Here is a 20,948-nt window from a genome sequence, read left to right as displayed (position 1 = left end):
TTTCTATGCTGCCTACTAAATGTTTCAGGTCTGAAGACCGCTTTATAATTGTGCTTCCATGCCCAGAAGCAGTGTGTGGTCCTTTTGGCAACTTACTCTTGTTATTGAGTGGTGATATAGAGCAAAACGCTGGTCCCAATGATAACGTTTTGGCCGGACTGCTTAAAACTGTAAAAGAAACAAACGCGCGTTGTATTCGCATTGAAACAAACCAATCCAGTATGTCATAGGCGATAGAAGAGCTTAAACTTTTACAGCAGTCCATCACACTCAACATCACTGATATCAAAGAACGACTACAAACTCTAGAATGTCAGACTGTTGGGTTTGAGACGTTGCAGCAAGAAATGAGTGACACGTGTCAAAATATAAAACGTGTGCAGCAAGAAACCGCAACGCTTCGTGGGCGACTTGACGACGCTGAAGACAGATGACGACGAGAAAATCTTATATTCTTCGGGATACCCGATGGCCCGTCTGAGAATGCGCGTCAGTGCGAAGAAGCAATTATCTCCATCGCCTCAGACAAACTGGCTACATGTTTACCACTTGACAGCATAAAGCATGCACATAGAATCGGGAAACTTTCCAGCGGCAAAAATAGGCCTTAGTAGTGAAGTTCGCCACATTCAAGACAAAAGAGATGGTGTTTTCTAAGGGTCTGCTTTCGCGGGAACTGGTATCAGCGTAAGCGAAGACTTTTGCGAAGCCACACGTCACGCCCGGAAGAAACTTTTGGAATTCGGTAGAGGCCTGAACACTAACTTCAAATTAAGCCACAAAAGACTATTTTCGGAAGGAAAGTGCTACAATTCCAATTCCGTTATTGAAGTGAATACTGGCAGACAAACCAGCAATGCTGTCGCTATGTCCCCAGGAGGAACGCGTTCTGGACGTGTTTATGCGGGAAATAAATAGGTGCACGCGAGGGGTGGAGGCCCATCGGCAACGGCATCCGTAATCTTTACTAACATACGTAGTGTTTTTCCTAAAAGACATAGTTTGAATAGTTTAATTAATGATACTGGAGCTGATATTATTCTACTAACGGAAACCTGGCTCTCCAACAAAATAGAGACAGGCGAGCTCTTTCAGTGCAACAAGAAATTTACTGTGTATATCGGCTAGACTGCGCCGATAGGATAGGCAGTGGTGTTTTAATTGCTATTAACTCTAGTTTTGAATCGTTTCTTTTGAGTGTGACTACTAATTTGGAATTACTCTGGTGCTGTCTGTCTATTGGTTTCAAAAAAAAAAAAAAAAAAACCATAGCGGTCTGTTATCGTCCACCTAATCCCGATTATGATTTTGCAGAAAACATTCATGACACCCTAAGGGAATTATCTGTTCGATTCCCTGGTTCACCTATGTTTCTTTTAGGATACTTTAATTTCTCAACTATTGACTGGTCGCGTTCCTGCCCCTTTTCTAATCCACCATGTGCAGAGGCTACAGGATTTCTTAACGTGTGCACGGATTTTAACCTTGCAGAGCTCGTTATCAAACCAACACGTGTCACACCTACTACAAGTTCCTTGCTTGACTTGATTCTAGCCACTCATGCTGATAATGTTTCACCAGTGACCCACGTGCCTGGCCTAAGCGACCATGACATCTTCCACTTTACAATTTCCACCCCCCCCCCCCCCCTACAAAAGTAAGGAAACACACCAAATATATTAGGGACTACAAAAAAGCTAACTTTAACACTACAAACTCTGAGCTATCAGCCTTTCTTGACTACATCCTTGGGACACATGTAGACTTATCAGTTCAAGAAATGTGGTTGGTTGTCTTTTAAAACTACAGAAATGTATCTCATCAACAAATATATTCCACTTAGAATCATTCATCAATCTTCTAACGCCCCTTGGTACAATAACCATCTGAAAATATTATCCAACAACAAATGCAGACTTTTTCGTTCCGCTAAAAGATCATTAAAGGGATACGGACACAAACGTTGGCGGGAGGTTTTTTGCGTCGGAACAAAAGTTGAACTGTTGAAAATGACGAATACAACAAGCTGCTCTGAAAAAAAGAACGAGAAACATGCTTTTTTTGCGATTTTCTGTTGCACCTTGCCTCCAAGCGGCCGCCGGCAGAAGCTGAAATTTCCCGTCATGACCCCCACCGGCGCGCGCGCGAGGCCAAGGTCGGCTGTACAGCCGTCGCAGTGTTTCCGGGGGTGTCGGTGGCTTGCAGCGTTTGTTTAACCCCTTTCGGCGATCTTCGCACGTGGTCCGTCCGAAACATTATCCTCGTCGGCGCTCCACGCAGGTGGTGCGTCTTACATGCGCCTTCCCGCGGTCGTCGCTCGGTATTGACGCGTTCGTCGCGGCGGAAGGAAATGCCCAGACATTGCTGTTATACCAGCATCGTGGGTCGTGACACGCCGTCGAACACGTTTCCCAGAGACGAGAAGGTGCGTAAACTTTGGATACCTGCCTGTTAGTCATCACGCACAGCCTGGAGACCTCTAAAAATGACTTCATTTGCGCGGACCACTTCGTCGACGATGATTATGTGACCAGCCCGACTGTGCTGAAAAGCCCTGACATGCCGCTCAAAAGGCAATGCTTAACGCCTGACGCTGTGCCATCGGTCTTCTCACGAAAACGCAAAGGCAGAAATGATCAGCGGCGCGTTGGAAAAGAGGAAGCGAAAATATGTCATTACTGTTTTCGTTCACGTGCAGCCTTTTTGAGCAGCGTGAGGGCGAGGCAGGGGCGAGATGCCCGAGGCTGGGCACGAAGGCAGTAATGTCTTTAAAAATGTTGGAAAAGCATAGTAAAACAATACAAGGCTAGCGAGCGCGACTCACGAGATGAGACACACACACAGCTCTGCTTCTCCACACAAACACACAAAAAAAAAAAAAAAAAAAAAAAAAAAAAAAAAAAAACTGGGCAGAACGACAGACAGGTGCTGCCATCTGTCGGCATAAACTACTATTCAGTCGTCCAGGCAGTGATGAAAAAATTTAATTATTGGGTTTTACGTGCGAAAACCACGATCTGATTATGAGGCACACCGGAGTGGGGGACTCCGGAAATTTGAACCACCTGGGCTTCTTTAACGTGCACCTAAATCTAAGTACACGGGTGTTTTCACATTTCGCCCCCATCGAAATGCGGCCGCCGTTGCACGCAGTGTTGAAGTACCCCGCAGCTGCCTCGCCTGTGTGCGCTCTTAAAAAAGCAAGTTTACAGAGGAAATGACAAACAATTGTTGCGTAAGTGGCTGGTGCAAAGCGAAATCTTCGAGCTACGGTTCGCGAAAACCTGACCGGCACTTCCACGGCGGCCTGCTCTTCTTCGTCGCTTGACGCGGAAGGCTCGTAACCGTAAGCGGTAATATTTATTGCCAAGTTGGAATGGTCCTCGTTTTCAGACATGTTCTCATCGCTGGTAGATGCACGAGAACTCGAATCCATGCTCGCGATGGCGGCGTCGGCGCGCTTCGAATGACCGCGGCCGGCCAGCTGGTTATCCGACGAGTGAGTCGTGACGTCACGCCTTCCAACTCCCGCGGGTCGGGCGGCGAGGCGCGCGCTCACAAGAAACGCCAAAAATACAGCTATCGGCTCAAAAATGAGCTAATTGACTACTTCTTTTCGATATAATCACACACGGAGAATTCATTTTCAGCATTTTCGTAAAATTTTCAGATTTCGTGTCCGTATCCCTCTAAACGCTGATAGAAGGTTGGCATATACATCCGCTGCCAAAGCCTATACAAGCGCTTCAAACACGTCCAAATTAAAATTATTTAACTCTACCCTACCGTCTCTGATAAAAACTAACCCCAAACGCTTTTGGAACATCATGAAATGTACCAAATACAGCATTATAAGTCTCGTAAGCGATTCAGGGGATCAAGTTACGAATCATCTTTGCGCTTCTGTTCTAAACAACACATTTGCCCAATCATTCTTCACAGCTTATATAAGTGACTATCCCACTTTTACATCCGTTAACTTTCTGGCGATGGATCCCATTACCCTAGACCCAGCAGGTATCCGAGCCAGAATTTTCAAGATAAAGCAGTCATCATCATGTGGTATTGACGGTATTAATTTCAAGTTTCTCCAAAACACTGCAGAATATAGCTCCGTGCACCATGCTTACCTTTATTTTTACTAGATCACTTAACGACAGTGCCCTACTCTTTGACTGGAAAACTGGTAAGGCGACCCCGCTTTTTAAATCGCGAAACCCACATCACCCTTTGAATTACAGACTCATCTCATTAAATTCGGTACCTTGCAAAATTTTTGAGCACATCCTTTTCACTCACCTTGTAAACTTTCTTGAGTCAAACAATTTTTTTAGCCCTTATCAACACGGGTTCAGGAAATTTTTTTCTTGTGAAACACATTTAATAACATTCACTAATGACTTGCATGCGTTCTTGGACTCGGGTTTTGCGACGGACTGTATTTTTTAGACTTTTCTAAAGCCTTTGATAAAGTTTATCACCGATTACTTATCTATAAGCTAAGCCTTCTAAATATTGACCCCCTAATATTCAAATGGATTTGCAGCTTTCTTTCTAGTCGTGCCCAATATGTAACCATCAATGACAATGACTCACTAGAGGTACCAGTAGAATAGGGTGTACCTCAAGGCTCTGTAATGGCGCCTTTACTCTTCCTCATTTATATTAACGAGCTGCCTAATCAAATCACTAGTTCTGCTTGTTTATTTGCCGACGATTGCGTAATTTACCAAAAATAACTAATGATTCTGATATGGTTACATTGCAATTAGACTTTGATAACGTTACAACCTGGTGCTCCCGCTGGGACATGAATCTTAACACCTCAAAATGCAAATTCATGAGATTCTCACGTAGCAAAGTATCTTTTTGTAACTACCATCTTAACAACATCCCACTCAAATCAGTATCGTGTTATAAATACCTCGGAGTGCACATTACAAATAATCTCTCATGGAAACGACATATCGAACACATTACATCAAAAGCTAACCGCATGATGGGCTGTCTGAAACAAAATTGTGCACTCACACCTTCTCCCCTGAAAAAGCAGTTATGTCACCAATATTCGGCCTAACCTAGAGTATGCATCATCTATATGGGACCCTCATCAATTAACATTAATTAACAGCTTAGAAGCTGTTCAGAATTGGTCCGTTCGTTTTATTCTTAACAATTACCAGCGCAAAGCAAGCGTAACCAGAATGAAACTTGCCCCTAAACATATCTCTCCTTTCCAAACGCAGAAAAATCGCTCGCCTTTGTCTGTTCCATAAAATACACCATTTAATTCCCACACTCAAGTCCCGCTTTATCGAACCAGCCTCTTTTACTTCTGTTTTGATCATGCACAATGCATTTATACATTAAAGATGTTTATTCTCTCTCTCTCTCTCTTTTACTTCTGCACACTTGGACCAGCGTCATAAGGTGAACATCCCATTCCACAACACGTCAACCTATGGTAATGCATTTCTTCCAAAATCATGCCAGGAATGGAATCACCTACCGGATCCACTAGTCTATATAGCTAACACCGATGACTTCCGTAAGGCACTTACTAACGTTATCTAGTATGTCTTGATGTGAATGTATAGCGAATCAGTTCCGTTTTCTCCTGATAAGTATTGTTTATAAGTTATTTCTATTTGTTATCTACCGAGTCTACAAACAGTACGTTGTGTATTATGCTTTATTTTCTATCATTCTGTGCTTATCGCCTCACTCTAACTTGCCCTATATACCACGCATTTATATTTCATCTGTATTACCGAAGTTTTCTTTTTTTCTTTGTAGAATTATTTTTTGTTACCGTAATGTGCTTATTGTGTCGCTCCTACTTGCTTTATTTTTACATTGTACCATGCATTGTCATCTGATTAGTAGTCTTGTTTTCCTTTCTCCTTTTTTTATAGTTATCTGTATATTTAGCCCCTCCCATCTGTAATGCTTCATTGTAAGCCCCGAGTTTACTATAAATAAATAAATAAATAAATAAATAAATAAATAAATAAATAAATAAATAAATAAATAAATAAATAAATAAATAAATAAATAAATAAATAATAAATAAATAAATAAATAAATAAAAAGGTTTTCAAACCGAAACACTAATGCACGAGAAACTGAAACAAGCAGTTGAGCTGTTCCTCAGACAGCTCCATTGGCATAGACAAAATTGTTTTCGTCGTCTACTTCCTCGGAATACCGGCAAGGCAAAGAGAACATGGCGGACATCAGGAAAGGCGGCAGCCATAGTCGGGTGGCTTGAATGGCCACCATTCTAGCCACCCTAGCCATGGTAAGCGCATGTTTTGAAATTTTAACTAAATAACTACTGCGTTATTCACGATGGTATTTTTTTGTTTTGTTTCTGATATAGTCAAGGCTCTAAATATAGTGAACAGTGTTTCCTCCGATGCATGCATTACCCGCAACGCGCGATAATGTGCGCGTCCTAAATAAAGGACACCAGGGCTTAGAGGTTGTGAATACTCGGCGTGGGTTCTATGCGGTGGAATGGCGTTCTTGTGAGTAACAGCGGCCGTTGTCTTGTTTATTTTTATTATTGCAGATGGGACTTTCGCACCTGGGTTATTTTACTCGTCGGCAGGGAGACCCCGTCAAAGACATGTGCGTCTTGAAGATCCCGATATTATATTCGCGGCATTGGGGAACGGCGACCTGTCGGAGGTGGAGGACGACGACGATGAGGTTGACGAAGAGCCTTCTCTCGCAGACATGGGTGACACTTCAGACAATCAATCCGCAACCTCTACCGATGAAGAATGTGATGAAGTTTCCGCGGAGAAAATGTCGTGGAGAAGGAGGGCATCGTCAAAACCGGGGACTGAGTTTCACACCGCTGGCGATGAAAATGAGAATGACCTTGATTCGCTCCCCACGCCCTACGACTATTTTTCTCAGTACGTCCCAAAAAAGTGTTTGTTGAGCTTGCCGACAAGACGAACATGTATTCGATTTTTCAACAGGGGAAATCAGTGCAAACAAAAGAAGAGGAAATAAGGAAACTCATTTCTATGCATTTGGCTATGGGTGTCCTGCGGTATTGGAAGCCGTCGCTGAAAACGGAGCTATTGTCAAGTGCAAAGATGTCACGAAACCGCTTCGAAAAGCTGTGCAACTGCCTGCACATAGTTGACGTGAATGGACCCCACGACAGCAACGACCATTTGTGGAAAGTGAGACCACTTTTGAACTCATTTCTCCGGAGGTGTCAAACGCTCCGTCTGGAGGAGCACCTGTCTTTAGATGAGCAAATCATACCATTCAAGGGAAAGTTTGACATCAAGCAGTTTGTCAAAGGCAAACCAAACCCCTGGGGTGTGAAGGTGTTTATGCTGTGTGGTGCCTTTGGAATTATACGTGATTTTCTTGTTTATCAAGGGTCTACAACTGAGCTGAACCCAGAAAACAAGAAAGGATTTGTAGTCACCGGAGCCTTCGTCCTTCACGTCGCCAGAAGTATACCCGATGGCATTAGGCACAAACTCTTCTTTGATAATTATTTTACCTCCTTTGCCAGTATTGCGTGCGCTTCTTGAAAGGAAGATATATGCGACTGGAACAGTCAGTTCCAACCAGACAGAGAAGTGTCTACTGAAGTCGGAAAAGCAACTGAAACAGGAGGGAAGAGGTTCATCCAACAGCATGGTTAGCGGTGATGGAAAAATAATCCTCACAATATGGATGGACAACCGGGCGGTAACAATGGCATCGAACTTCCTCGGCATCGATGACGAAGACGAAGTGTCAAGATGGAGCAAGGTGGATGGCGCCTTCATAAATGTGAAGCGTCCCGCGGTTGTCCGGGAGTACAACCGGAGCATGGGGTGTGTGGCCAAAACCGATTTTATGATAATTCTGTACCGAACATCTATTCGATCAAGGAAATGGACCCTGAAAGTAGTAACTCATTTCATGAACCTTGCGGTGACGAATTCATGGCTGGAATACAGGCGTCAAGCTGACATTCAAGGAGTAAGCAAAAAGGGACCAAATGGATTTGCTGGAATTCACTTTGAGCATAGTTGAATGTCTCGCACAAGCTGCAACTGCCGACCAGCCGCGCAAACGCGGCCGGCCATATTCCTCTCCCGTGCAGCCTCTGAAAAGGCAAAACTGCACCGCCCAGCGACCAGCGTCTGACGTCCGGTGCGACCAAATCGGTCATTGGCCTCTGGTAACAGCCGAGCAACAGCGATGAAAGCTTGAGGGATGTAAAGGAAAGTCAAAAAACAAGTGTGAGAAGTGCAATGTGCACATGTGCATAACCAGCACGAAAAACTGTTTCAAAGCTTTTCACTTAGTCTAAGCTCTGTATGTGATCGTTTTCTACTTTTTCATGTACAGTGTTAGTTTTGCACCCTTCAGATGTGTACAGAAGCAAGAAAATAAATTATAATTACCAATTTCAGTTTTACTGCTTTCTACAACCTTTAGGCCCTGGTGTCGTATATATAGGACACGGCGCCATCTTTTAAATCGATGGTGTCATGAGGGTATATTTGATGTTATTTTGTTGTTTATATTTGATGTTATTTTGTTCGTTTGGTTTTAGTTAACTAATATGAGCCGAAAGCTAAAAAAAATTTGCAAAAAAATTCAGGGCTGGAAGGGTTAACCCCATCCTACAGAAATGAGGGCGTCGAATTGTAATTTGAATGTACGAGAAAACATAATTCTGTTACGAGGAAATTCGAACACAAACCCCTTTTCCAGCATTTCTACCACACCAACACGGAGCGCTCGGGTAATTTAGTTGCGAAAATGGTATCCAGATGGCGCTCGCATCCTCGGCAGCACAAAGTACAAAATATGTTAATAGTCACGGCTAGGTGGCGTATGCCACCGCCCGATTTAAAGGGTTCAGATCCATCCATTCATCCATCCATCCGTCCATACGTCCGTCCGTACGTCCGTCCGTCCGTCCGTCCGTCCTAACCTACCTAACCTAACCTAACCGTCCGTCTGTCTGTTCGTGTCTGGGTGGTGTTGCGGCAGATGCGTCAGATGTTCTGTCCATGATGCTGAAACGATCGCGATATCATCGAGATACGGCAGAGCAAAATTCTCCATACCACGCAACACCCGGTACATAAGGCTAGAGAAACAATAGGGAGCGTTTTTCAATCCAAAGTTCAGGACCTTTGGTCGAAACGTTCCCTACGGAGAAATAAATGCGGCATACCTACTCGCCTGGTCTGTCAACGGTACCTGCCAATAACCTGCGCTTTTCCCATGACGAGATAATCCCCTTCATCCCCGAGTAAGCGTCACACCTCTACGACCTGAGCAGACGCAAAGGTGAGCAACTAAAGGAGAGGACCCGAGGGAGAAGAGGTCGTCAGCTTTACAACGCGACAGAGGACTGACACTTCCACACTTCCACAAGTTCCCCGAAGGAGACATCGGCTATCACAGGACCACGAGGGGTTATTTAAGGCCGTCCTGGCCCCCATGTTAGGTAGAACCGCTCGAGACTCGGATAGAGTCAAAACCATGTACCAATGAAGCGAATACAATCTTTTCTAATTTTTTTTTTATCATCACGATGCCCGCCTTCATCACCTTCTCCTGATTCTTGCGGAGACGACCCACCTCACCTGGTCGAGATTATATCACCGCCCTCTCTTTGTTGGTGTTCCAAGCGCTTGCGTATCTAGTTTCCTTTGCTTCCGAAACTCTCCCGTGGTGGTGGTATATAAGAAAACAAGAAAACAGCCGGCAGATCCCACGCCCTGTGGGAATCGATGTTATGCGAAACAGTGTGCGCAGAGCCTACCAAGTTCACGAAACGACCATGAGAGCACCAAGAAGTAGGCAGCTCTTTCATGACCTACATGACACGCATGTCATGACATTCGTGTCATGAGTCCTAAGGAGACGCCTTAGCTACACCCCAGAGACCTTAGGGCAAAAACCTTAGTCATACTCATGAATATGACCTCTACCAGCATCCTGTAGTGTTTCCTTCACTTAGTACCCACTTCCGAACCCATTTCAGTGGTTTTTGAGTGTTAACCTTTTTCGTTGGGTCATTGTCATGACCTACATGACACACATGTCATGACATTTATGTCATGACCTATCACTTATGTTCGTCATACACTCTTGTCATACTGTCATATGCCAATTTGGTACATACCAAGTTAACGAAACGAGCATGAGAGCACCAAGACGTAGGCGGCTGTTTCATGACCTACATGGCACGCATGTGATGACATATCATTTATGTTCGTCATAGTATGCTCTTGTCACGTATTGTCACGTATGCCAATTTTGGTACATACCAAGTTAACGAAACGACCATGAGAACACAAAGTCGTAGGCGGCTAGATAGATAGATGGATAGATACTCTCGAAGTAGCAAATGTTCGCCAAGAAATGCTTCGCATTTAATAGAAGTTGCCGCTCTCCATTTTGAATTTCACTTCTATTCTGTCGTCGTAATGGGGAGGTCGCGTATAGTCCGGACTCCCGAGGAGCAACGCGTCTACGAAGAGCGACGGCGAGAACAGGTGCGAGAGTGCAATCGGCGCCGGCATGTCGCAAACACCAATTCTCCACCGATCAAGACAAATAATGACCACCAATCAAGACAATAAATGTGTGGTCGTACCATTCATCGCGATGACCAGCGATCTAGACATAAATGCGTTAGTAGCTTTGTTCAAAACTCCGAGTCATGTCTGTGTCGTGTGCTAAACAGCTTCCCTGGTCATCCACCTTCACATGTGGAATGGTTCATGATTTTGTTACGGTAAAAATGGTACAGCTTTGTATACCTCCTTGCGGTACCCCAGTGTCTTGTATAAATTGCCTGGATAGAACACTGCCAACTCTAACACGAAATGTACGCTGTGATAAGTAACTTTCGATTACATTAAGCCTGTTTCCTCGGATACCCATTTGTGAGAGGTATCGCAAAATCCCATATCGCCTTGTTGTGCCATGCGCCTTTTCCATATCTAAGAACAGGGAAACAAAGAACCGTTTATGGGCAAAGGCGTAGCGAATATTTGCCTCAATGCGCACCAGATGGTCGGTAGTTGACCGACCATCTGAAACCACACTGATAAGGGTCAAGCATTTTGTTCAATTCATGTAAACATAAAAGACGACGATTTGTCATTTTTTCAAAGAGTTTGAATAAGCACCTTGTGAGTGCTATTGGGCAGTAGCTTAAGACGAGAATGCGTCTTTACCTTGATTGAAGATTGGGACTACGATTGCTTCTTTCGATCAATGTGGATGGAAAGTATCCGGCAGCCCAAATAGAGTTTAATAGTGCAAGAAGTGTCATCTGGGTGTCGGTCTGTAGGTTCTTATTAATGTCATACATTATTCTGTCAGCTCCCGGTGCAGAGCTCCTGCATACGCTTAAAGCAGCTCTCAGCTTGGCAATATTTAAAGGACGGTTGTACGGCTCATCAGGTCGACATTTACGGTCGAGTGACGTAAGTTTTGCTACTTGTTTGTATTTAAGGAATGATTCTGAATAGTGTATGGAGCTTGGTACATGCTCGAAGTTTTCGCCAAGGCCTTCAGCCTGATCTTGCAATTGCCTATGTCATCGACCAAGGGCAACGGGTGGATTTGCTACCCTTTAGTCTTCTGAGACTATTTCAAACTTTCGCCTCCTGCATGTAAGAATTAATCCTTGAGAGAATCCTCTCCCAGCTTGCTCGCCTATAGCATGCTGTCGCGTCCACTTCTTTGATTTGATGTATCTCAATTCAACAAGATTTTCTGTCTTTGGGTATCGATGCAGTTTTCACGATGCTTTATTTGGTTTCTTCCGCGCATCAGAGATCAAAGTCTTCTTTCCATCAGGGTAGACATCTTTTACATGAATGATCTTTTGTTTCTGGAATGCACTTTTCTGCTGCGTCAATAATAAAAGCTGTAAAATACGCAACTGTGTCGTCTGTACTAAAATCGCTGATAAAATCTCGTGCTAAATCACTTGATTCGTTAAAACTAGGAATGGTCAAATAATAATTTTATTCGATTAACGATTAATCGTTCATCGTTTTAGCCTTTAGTCGATTAATCGCTTTCGATGCAGGGTTTTTCATCGATTAATCAATTAATCGAAATTTTTACCGGGCACTTTCAAGAAGGCTGAAACGCAGTTATCTACTTTTGTAGGACCCTATTTTAATATTTGAGAGGTGGAACAAAGTTTGAAACACAAGTGTATTAACGTTTGATAAAGGTAATCTTTACTTTGTTAAAGACTAACCATAGTTGGTGCTATTGGCTTTTGACAAGATGAACAATATATTTTATAAAATGGCACTTAGTCCAAAATGAAAAAAAAAAAAAATTCGTCGGCCCTACCACTCCGTGAAGATGGTTAACCAGCGAAGCTGAAACGTGCGGCCCCGGTATTTATCACTGGGATAATCCCTAGTGTTCATTTAAGTATTTCTCAATTATGAGATTACACACACGTTCGGCTGCGACGGAGAGAACGTCACTGACAGAATGCCCGCAGTTCGCCGTTGTCGCTTGCGTTCGATCTCTCGAGTTTGCTCGGTGGCGTGGTATGCAGCATTCGCCCGCCACTGCCGCTCGCGATTATTCAAAATAAAATTGCTTCAAAAATTAAATCTGTCCGTCACGTAAGACAATGAATGGCTCATACCCCCTCAAGCAATGGCTCATAGCGCCGTAAACGCGGCCTCCCCATTACGACGACAGAAGAGAAGTGGAATTCTGCGCTGGAATGATTAGCGATTACGCAGCCAGCTATGAAAGCAGATGACGACGGCGAACGCGGGAGCAGTGGCACGAGTGCATGCTGAGCACGAGCACGAGCGCAACCCGAGGGGCGCCAACGAGCCAGCTGCGGAAGAAGACGACGACGCTCGAGTGAATGCTGCTGATTATAGTTTTGTGTACGCAGGCGATTTCGCCAAGCCACATACGATTTCGCCTGTAGTAGGATACAACTTTAAAAACAGCAGTTGGCAAAAAAGGCAGACGGACCGCGCGGAGTTGTGTTACTCCGCCAGCCAATCACAGAAGCAAACAAAATCGCGGTCATGCGACGTTTTCAATATGGCGTCATACTTGATACGACTGTAATTGCTGTACTTGTACTTTCTACTATAATCACTACTATAATAGATTAATCGTTTTGCGGGGTACTTTTAATCGATTAATCGAATAATCGTTCATCGATATTACCAACCCTAGTTAAAATGACTCCAATCGGCGGAGGCTAGTTTCTATCGAGGGACAAGCGGAGGAGAGTCATATTGCTTTTTCTAGTTCAGCATTATAGCGAAATGGTCCCTCCCAAAAGGATTCTCAATAACATTCCCTTCTAAGTTGGAAAAACAGTGTGGACGATCCAATCGATAGCCGAGTACGTATTATGATGCAGGTTGTAATAGGTTGCCTCCTTCTTATTAAAGAGGCATGCGCCGGAGTTTGTATATAAGAAAGCTGCTTATGAGGCGACCTCTCGCGTCGCACAGGGAGTCTCCCCACGGATTATTATGAGGGTTGATACCCCTCATGAACACGTAGGTCTCCGGAAGCTGGTCAATGAGGTCAAGAGAAATTGGTCCTACTCAGTTTAAGATTCTGAGGAATATATATTGTCACGTAGTAGTGACGCTGAGGAAAACAGTAGTAAAACTGTGTATGACGAAACTGATTCTTTATTGGGCGAACCTGTGCCCACAAAAGCAAGCTACACTCAAAGCACAACGATAGCGGCGAACACAGTCGGCGATCGTCGAAAATCTGATCAGTGGCGAAACGCGTCGGCTTTTATACGCGAGTCATCGAATGTTCCAGATTAATACCTGGTGCCCGCGTGTCTTCTAGAAAGTTCTAGACAATTTGCGTCGCTCATACAATCAGATTACATGAGCGTCGGTGACCACAGACGACGGATAGAAGCATCGATAACGTTCGAGAAGCTTCCGATGCAGGCGCGACCTGCGCCGAGCGATAACGTTTAACATTTGTTAGCCGGTGGAAAGCGGCCACCGGCGAAAGATAAACATGTATACGTGTCAATACCCTCCCCTTAAAAAGCATCGTCCCGATGCTACAAACAAACGTGAAAGCGGAAACAAAACGACGCGTAATAAAGAAAAAAATAACAAAGTAACAAAGTAGCTAAGCTCGTCAGCGGGCGTAGGAAAGGCGTAAGACGCACCACGTGGATGACTTGAGGTCGGGCCCGGCGTCGCTGTGATTGCGAATTGCCGTCTGGCACAACCTCATAGTCCAGTGCGCCAATACGTCGGATGATCTTATAGGGTCCGAAATAGCGACGTAGGAGTTTCTCGCTAAGTCCTCGTTGGCGTATCGGAGTCCAGACCCAAACACAGTCGCCGAGCTGGTACTCGAAGTACGGTCGTCGACGATTGTAGTGTCGGCTGTCGGTCCTCTGCTGGTTCTTGATACGCAAGCGTGCGAGCTGTCGACCTTCTTCGGCACGCTGCAAATAGGTGGCAACGTCGAGATTGTCTTCGTCGGTGACGTCCAGTAGCATGGCGTCAAGCGTCGTTGCCGGGTTCCTTCCGTAGACCAGGTTGAACGGCGCCATGTGCGTCGTTTCTTGCACGGCCGTGTTGTATGCGAAGGTCACGTACGGAAGGATGGCATCCCACGTCTTGTGTTCGACGTCGACGTACATTGCCAGCATGTCGGCAATGGTCTTATTTAGGCGCTCGGTGAGGCCATTCATCTGCGGGTTGTAGGCGGTGGTCCGGCGATGGCTTGTCTGGCTATATCGTAGGATAACTTGAGTTAGTTTTGCCGTAAAGGCCGTGCCTCTGTCGGTGATGAGGACTTCTGGGGCACCGTGACGCAGGAGGATGTTCTCAACGAAGAATCGGGCTACCTCGGCGGCACTGCCTTTGGGCAAGACTTTTGTTTCGGCGTAGCGGGTGAGGTAGTCCGTAGCTACGACGATCCATTTATTCCCGGACGTCGACGTCGGAAAAGGCCCCAGTAAGTCCATCTCGATCTGCTGGAACGGTCGGCGGGGTGGCTCGATCGGCTGTAGAAGTCCGGCTGGCCTTGTCGGCGGTGTTTTGCGTCGTTGACAGTCTCGACATGTCCGTACGTAATGGGCGACGTCGGCAGAGAGGCGAGGTCAGTAGTATTTTTCTTTTATCCTCGCGAGCGTGCGGGAAAAACCAAGGTGTCCAGCCGTTGGGTCGTCATGGAGAGCTTGCAGAACCTCTGGACGCAATGCTGAGGGTACCACGAGGAGGTAGTTGGCTCGGAGAGGCGAGAAGTTTTTCTTTAGGAGAATGTCGTTTTGCAAGAAAAACGACGCCAATCCTCGCCTGAACACCTTCGGCACAATGACGGTCTTGCCTTCCAGGTAGTCTACAAGGCTCCTTAGTTCCGGGTCGGCTCGCTGTTGTTCGGCGAATTCGTCGGCACTGATGGGTCCCAAAAAAGTGTCGTCATCCTGGTCGTCTTGTGGCGGCGGTTCGATGGGGGCGCGAGACTAGCCGTCTGCGTCAGAGTGCTTTCGCCCGGACTTGTAAACGACGGTGATGTCGAATGCTTGAAGTCTAAGACTCCATCGTGCGAGGCGACTTGAAGGATCCTTCAAGTTAGCTAGCCAACACAAGGCGTGGTGGTCGCTCATAACTTTAAAAGGCCTGCCATAGAGGTAGGGGCGAAACTTTGATGCAGCCCAGATGATGGCGAGGCACTCCTTTTCTGTTGTGGAATAATTTGCTTCTGCCTTCGATAGCGACCGGCTAGCGTAACTTATGACCCTTTCTAGTCTGTCAGTCCTCTGCACAAGCACGGCGCCGAGTCCTACGCTGCTTGCGTCGGTGTGGACTTCGGTATCGGCGTTTTCGTCGAAATGCGCAAGTATGGGGGCGATTGCAGGCGTCGCTTCAGTTCTTCAAATGCTTTGACTTGCGGCGTCTCCCACTTGAACTCGACGTCGGCCTTCGTGAGGTACGTCAGTGGCTCGGCGATCCGTGAAAAGTCCTTGACGAAGCGCCTGTAATAGGCGCACAGTCCAAGAAATCTACGCACGGCCTTCTTGTCGGCGGGCGGAGGAAAGTTGGAAATGGCCGCAGTTTTCTGAGGGTCGGGGCGCACTCCAGACTTGTTGATGACGTGGCCCAAAAAACAAGAGCTCCTCATATGCGAAGCGGCACTTTTCTGGCTTTAACGTGAGTCCGGAGGTTTTGATTGCTTGAAGAACTGTTTTAAGGCGCCGCAGGTGTTCTTCGAAGCTTGAGGCAAACACAACGACGTCGTCCAAATAGACGAGGCAAGTCTGCCACTTCAAGCCTGCCAGTACTGTATCCATGACGCGTTGGAAAGTCGCAGGTGCCGAGCAAAAACCAAACGGCATGACCTTGAACTCGAACAGTCCGTCTGGTGTTAAAGGCAGTCTTCTCCCGGTCCCTCTCGTCGACTTCGATTTGCCAGTAGCCGGTTTTGAGGTCCATCGACGAAAAATACTTTGCGTTGTAGAGTCGATCCAAGGCGTCGTCAATCCGTGGGAGGGGGTATACGTCCTTCTTCGTGATCTTGTTAAGGCGACGATAATCCACGCAGAAACGTAGGGTTCCAGATTAATCCCTGGTGCCCGCGTGTCTTCTAGAAAGTTCTAGACAATTCGCGTCGCTCATACAATCAGATTACATGAGCGTCAAAATCTCCAATATATAAGGAGAAGACAGTAAACAATCTATTAAATAATCCCCGACGATTACGATACTCCCTAATGTCAAATTTGAGCGCAGCACTATACGTGTTTTCATTTCGCGATATATTGGCTGGCGCGGACAATCGGTCTCGTGCGGCACGTTGCAAACGGAGCGAAGTGTGGCACGACCGCCTCGCTAATCTGGAGATCGCGAGAGCCAGCGCGTGGGGCCAGCAACGTTGGGCCAGCGCGTGGGTGACACCTGGGCGCGATTCACAGAAGCAGCCGCCGACGGAGCTTCCAGACGGCGCGCGCTACTCTGGCGCCATCGTCGCCGCACTACTTTTTAAATGCGAAGCATTTCTTGTCGGCGGCTTTGTCCGTCCGTCCCGCGTCCCACACCCCCACAGAGAATGCGCGTCCCCTCCCCCTCTCTCTCTCCTCTAGAAATCCTCTATGGAGCGGCGCCCACGTGTCACACCCCCACAGCGCATGCGCATCCCTTCCCCCTCTCTCTCCTCTAGGAATCCTCTACGGAGCGGCGCCCACGTGCCACACCCCCAGAGCGCATGCGCGTCGCCTTCTCCTCTCCTACGTTCCCCATTTCCTCTAGGAATCCGGAGCGGCGCGCACGACAGGTGGTGCGACAGCTGCCTACTCCGCTGGGGGCGCCACGGTAGTTCCGCGGTATGAAAATGACAGAGCGCGCGCGCCTCTTTCTCTCTCCTGTGCAGCGCCGCGATGAGCGCTCGGGCCGCTGCCGCGAAACCATCTCCCGCTCAAGCTAACCATCTCCCCGCTGCTTCGCATCCACACATGGTTCCCTTTAGCGGGAGATGGAGTAATTTTTATTTCTTCTCACGCTTTCACCATACCCTCCTGGTTTCGTTGCACGGTGTAAGAACATTTAGGTGTTGACACTGTGCGCGCGCGAGCGTCCATATTATGTTCGTCAGCGCGCGGGCGCACCGAGTAGCTCTGCTGCGAGCAGATAGATGGCGCCGCTGTCAGCGGTCCCAGCTTAGCGGCGCCGGCGGCTTGACATTGCTCTGCCTCCCCTAAATTTTCGTTCATGGTGAAGTGAGTAAAACTCAAAGCGCGCAGGAAATTCATTATTTCAGATTACAGTGATAAATGTACCAGGGTTAATGCTTCGCTACCATGAAGGTATCTTACGTAGGGCGTGAATGATGTGAACACGGGTCGATCGGACAGCACTAAAAGGCCACTCAAGTTCCGCTCGCGCGCACAATTTGTTTCGTCTGGTCTAGCAATCCATCCAATCATCCAAGCATTGATCAGATGAAAATAGTGACTGCACCGCAAAACTATTTTAAATGCGAAGCATTTCTTGCCGGCGGCTCTGTCCGTCGTCCCGCGTCCCACACCCCGCCAGCGCATGCGCGTCCCCTCCCCCTCTCTTTCGTCTCCTACGCTCCCACCTTTCTCTCCTCTAGGAATACTCTGCGGAGCGGCGCCCACGTGCCACACCCCCACAGCGCATGCGCGTCCCCTCCCACTCCCTCTCCTCTCCTACGCTCCCCCTTTCTCTCCTCTAGGAATCCGGAGCGGCGCGCACGACAGGTGGTGCGACAGCTGCATGCTCCACTGGGGGCGCCACGGTAGTTCCGCGGTATGAAAATGACGGAGCGCGCGCGCCTCTTTCTCTCTCCTGTGCAGCGCCGCGATGAGCGCTCGGGCCGCTGCCGCGAAACCATCTCCCGCTCAAGCTAACCATCTCCCCGCTGCTTCGCATCCACACATGGTTCCCTTTAGCGGGAGATGGAGTAATTTTTTTATTCCGATACCACTTAACATAGACCGTGTATATTATTCGTTTGGCTTTCGTCCATTGAGGACGGAGTTGCTCTTGCGAGATCTAAAAAAAAGAGGTGACTTTCTTTTTTATTAAATTGCATATTAGAATGTGACAATGTAAAGGTGTTTGACAATGCATGCTACAGCCTGTTCACAAATACAATTACACCTACCACACAATAATCCCACAGACCTTTTTTTTTCAAAGACACAATACGAACAAAAATTGTGCTTGAAGCAGCCCGATAATTTTAATAGGGGATAACCATCCCAGAAGCTTACGTTCTCATACACTCCCACAATGGAAAAAATATTCAATAAAAACATGCAAGCCTGTAATATACACCGCACGCGCATTGTAAAGAAACAAATTCAGTAGCCAGGATGGAACAAATTTGAAAATCAGGCACATATCTGCACAGAAAACAGCCGTATTATACAGGGTGCACAAAGCTTTAAAAAAATACGCGAATATGTCACGTAGCTGCACTGAACCATAGCAATGTTGTTGCCGTCCCTTGGAGAAACTCAGATTATTTGCTACATTTCGCCTTTTCATTTACATTCAGCCATTTCAAACGCCCCTCAGGAGGCCGCTGCCACTTTTGTCGAGGGCCCGTGGCGACATTGGGCACCCTGCACTGTTCAGAGGGCGCTACGACGTTTTCATTTTTCACCCCAGCGTCGCCGACACCGGCCGCTAGGGAGGTGACGAAAATGACACGCCCTACCAAACGATAGCGGCCACTTTTCGTCGCTCATCTGAGTGTTAAGCCCTGCGCCTGCGCACTTTCGATGTTTTCACATATAGGACAGTCTTGTCCCGTGATAAGCGATCGGAAGTGTCACGGTGAATAAATACAGCGTGACTCCCGTTTTGCTTCCACCGCTCGTGAGGCTGTGTGTTCTAGCGCTGCTGTTTATTATGCAAAGCTTCTTCATTCTGAGGTTTTACGTGCCGAAAGCAGTTGTGATTATGAGGCACGCCATAGTGGAGGGCTCCGGATTAATTTTGGACACCTGGGGTTCGTTAATGTGCACTACAACGCAAGCACACGGGCGTTTTTGCATTTCGCCTCCATCGAAATGCGGCCGACGCGGCCGGGATTCGATCCCGCGACCTCGTGCTCAGCAGCGGAACGCCTTAGCTGATTGGGCCACCCCGGCGGGTATATAGTGGAGCGCAAGAGCTTAATATTTCATTTTTAAGCATGCCGTACATACAGACGTAATAAACTCGCGGATCGCACCCTTTTTACTGGAGAAACCGCCGTACTCCTGGAACGACTTATGCAAGGCTGAATAAGCTCATACGTATTGGAAAAATAATGCGATAGAAGGTGCTTTTATTTGCAATTTCTTGCCGTTTTGCGGCTGCTCATCTCAGTTGCACACAACGGGAAGCATTAGTTCCATACAAAAAGTTTATTCTTTCTTGTTTACATAGGGAATAGCACAGAAAAAATACCGGATAATGCACTTGATAAAGACCCAGATCAAATATTGTTTTAGCCAGGACAAGCAACGCGTCAAGTAAAACTGGCACTTGCGAACCGACCCAGGCGCATGCATCATGTATGTACCTCTATGCCACTACAGTGAGGTAAAGAGCCTTCACAAAACGATCCCAAGTGCGCATTTCACTGCACGAGCCGAGCCAAGTAAAACGTTTGTTTGATGATACCCGTGAGCCACAGATAAGAAATTCTGCGCTTTAAACTGAAGGTGTTGTGAGGGACCTTTGGAAAGTTACGTGTTTGAAGTAGTTCACATGCTCTTCCGGAAAAGACGGGTGCAAGAACAAACGGGTGGCTGCACTGTAAACGGGCGCCACGGCTCATATGATATGCTACGCGTGCAAAATACGCTCGCCCAGCATAACAAACGCCTTGCTAACAACGTTGTTCACGCGAGACACAGCAAAATTTTTTCTTCAGGCAAAAGGAAACACCTTACCACAAAAGCGAGGCGACTAGTTGAAAAGCGCGGTGGGGTGGGCGTAACCAGCGGCACATGACCGGCGCCGCATCAACGTCTCTATGGAAACGGGACGTGGGACGTAACCCGGTGGAAGTATGATAAGCTGCCTAGCTTTGAGGTGAAGTGGAAGCGGGCATCGCTACCCCGCCTGGCGGGTGGTCAGACCTTTACTTGCTCGGCCGCAAACGGCTTGAGTGTGCGCGCTCTTTACGTAGGTATCTTTCTCTATGTTGGTAGTGCTTAGTCTAACCCAAAAGCCAGGACTAGCTGGGTGCAGATGTGTGCACCCACGCTGATGTCTCTTCTTATTAGTGTTCGTTCCCCTTTCACCTAGTCACATTTCAATCACAACTCCCATTATCCCTTTTGTTGATGTCGCTCACAATTGGTTCTGGACCGTTTTTTGTCCAAAGATTCGCGACCATGTGATTGACCTCGCACACGCTTGCGTCAAGCACACAGCTGTTCG

General features: G+C 46.9%; 1 protein-coding gene and 1 long non-coding RNA gene across 3 annotated transcripts in view; one reads left to right on the top strand and one right to left on the bottom strand.

Moving 5' to 3' along the window:
* Nucleotides 1–20,948, bottom strand: part of LOC125941527 (uncharacterized) — a 96,799-nt gene that overhangs the window by 8,454 nt on the left and 67,397 nt on the right. The gene's annotated exons all lie outside the window — the stretch shown is intronic.
* LOC125941530 (uncharacterized) overlaps nucleotides 1–20,948 on the top strand; it is a 96,028-nt gene that overhangs the window by 7,921 nt on the left and 67,159 nt on the right. The gene's annotated exons all lie outside the window — the stretch shown is intronic.

Source organism: Dermacentor silvarum, chromosome 1 (assembly GCF_013339745.2).
Source record: "Dermacentor silvarum isolate Dsil-2018 chromosome 1, BIME_Dsil_1.4, whole genome shotgun sequence".
NCBI classification, from domain to species: Eukaryota; Metazoa; Arthropoda; class Arachnida; order Ixodida; family Ixodidae; genus Dermacentor; species Dermacentor silvarum.
The sequence above is the reverse complement of the archived record's forward strand: the minus strand, read 5'-3'. Positions and strand labels throughout refer to the sequence as shown.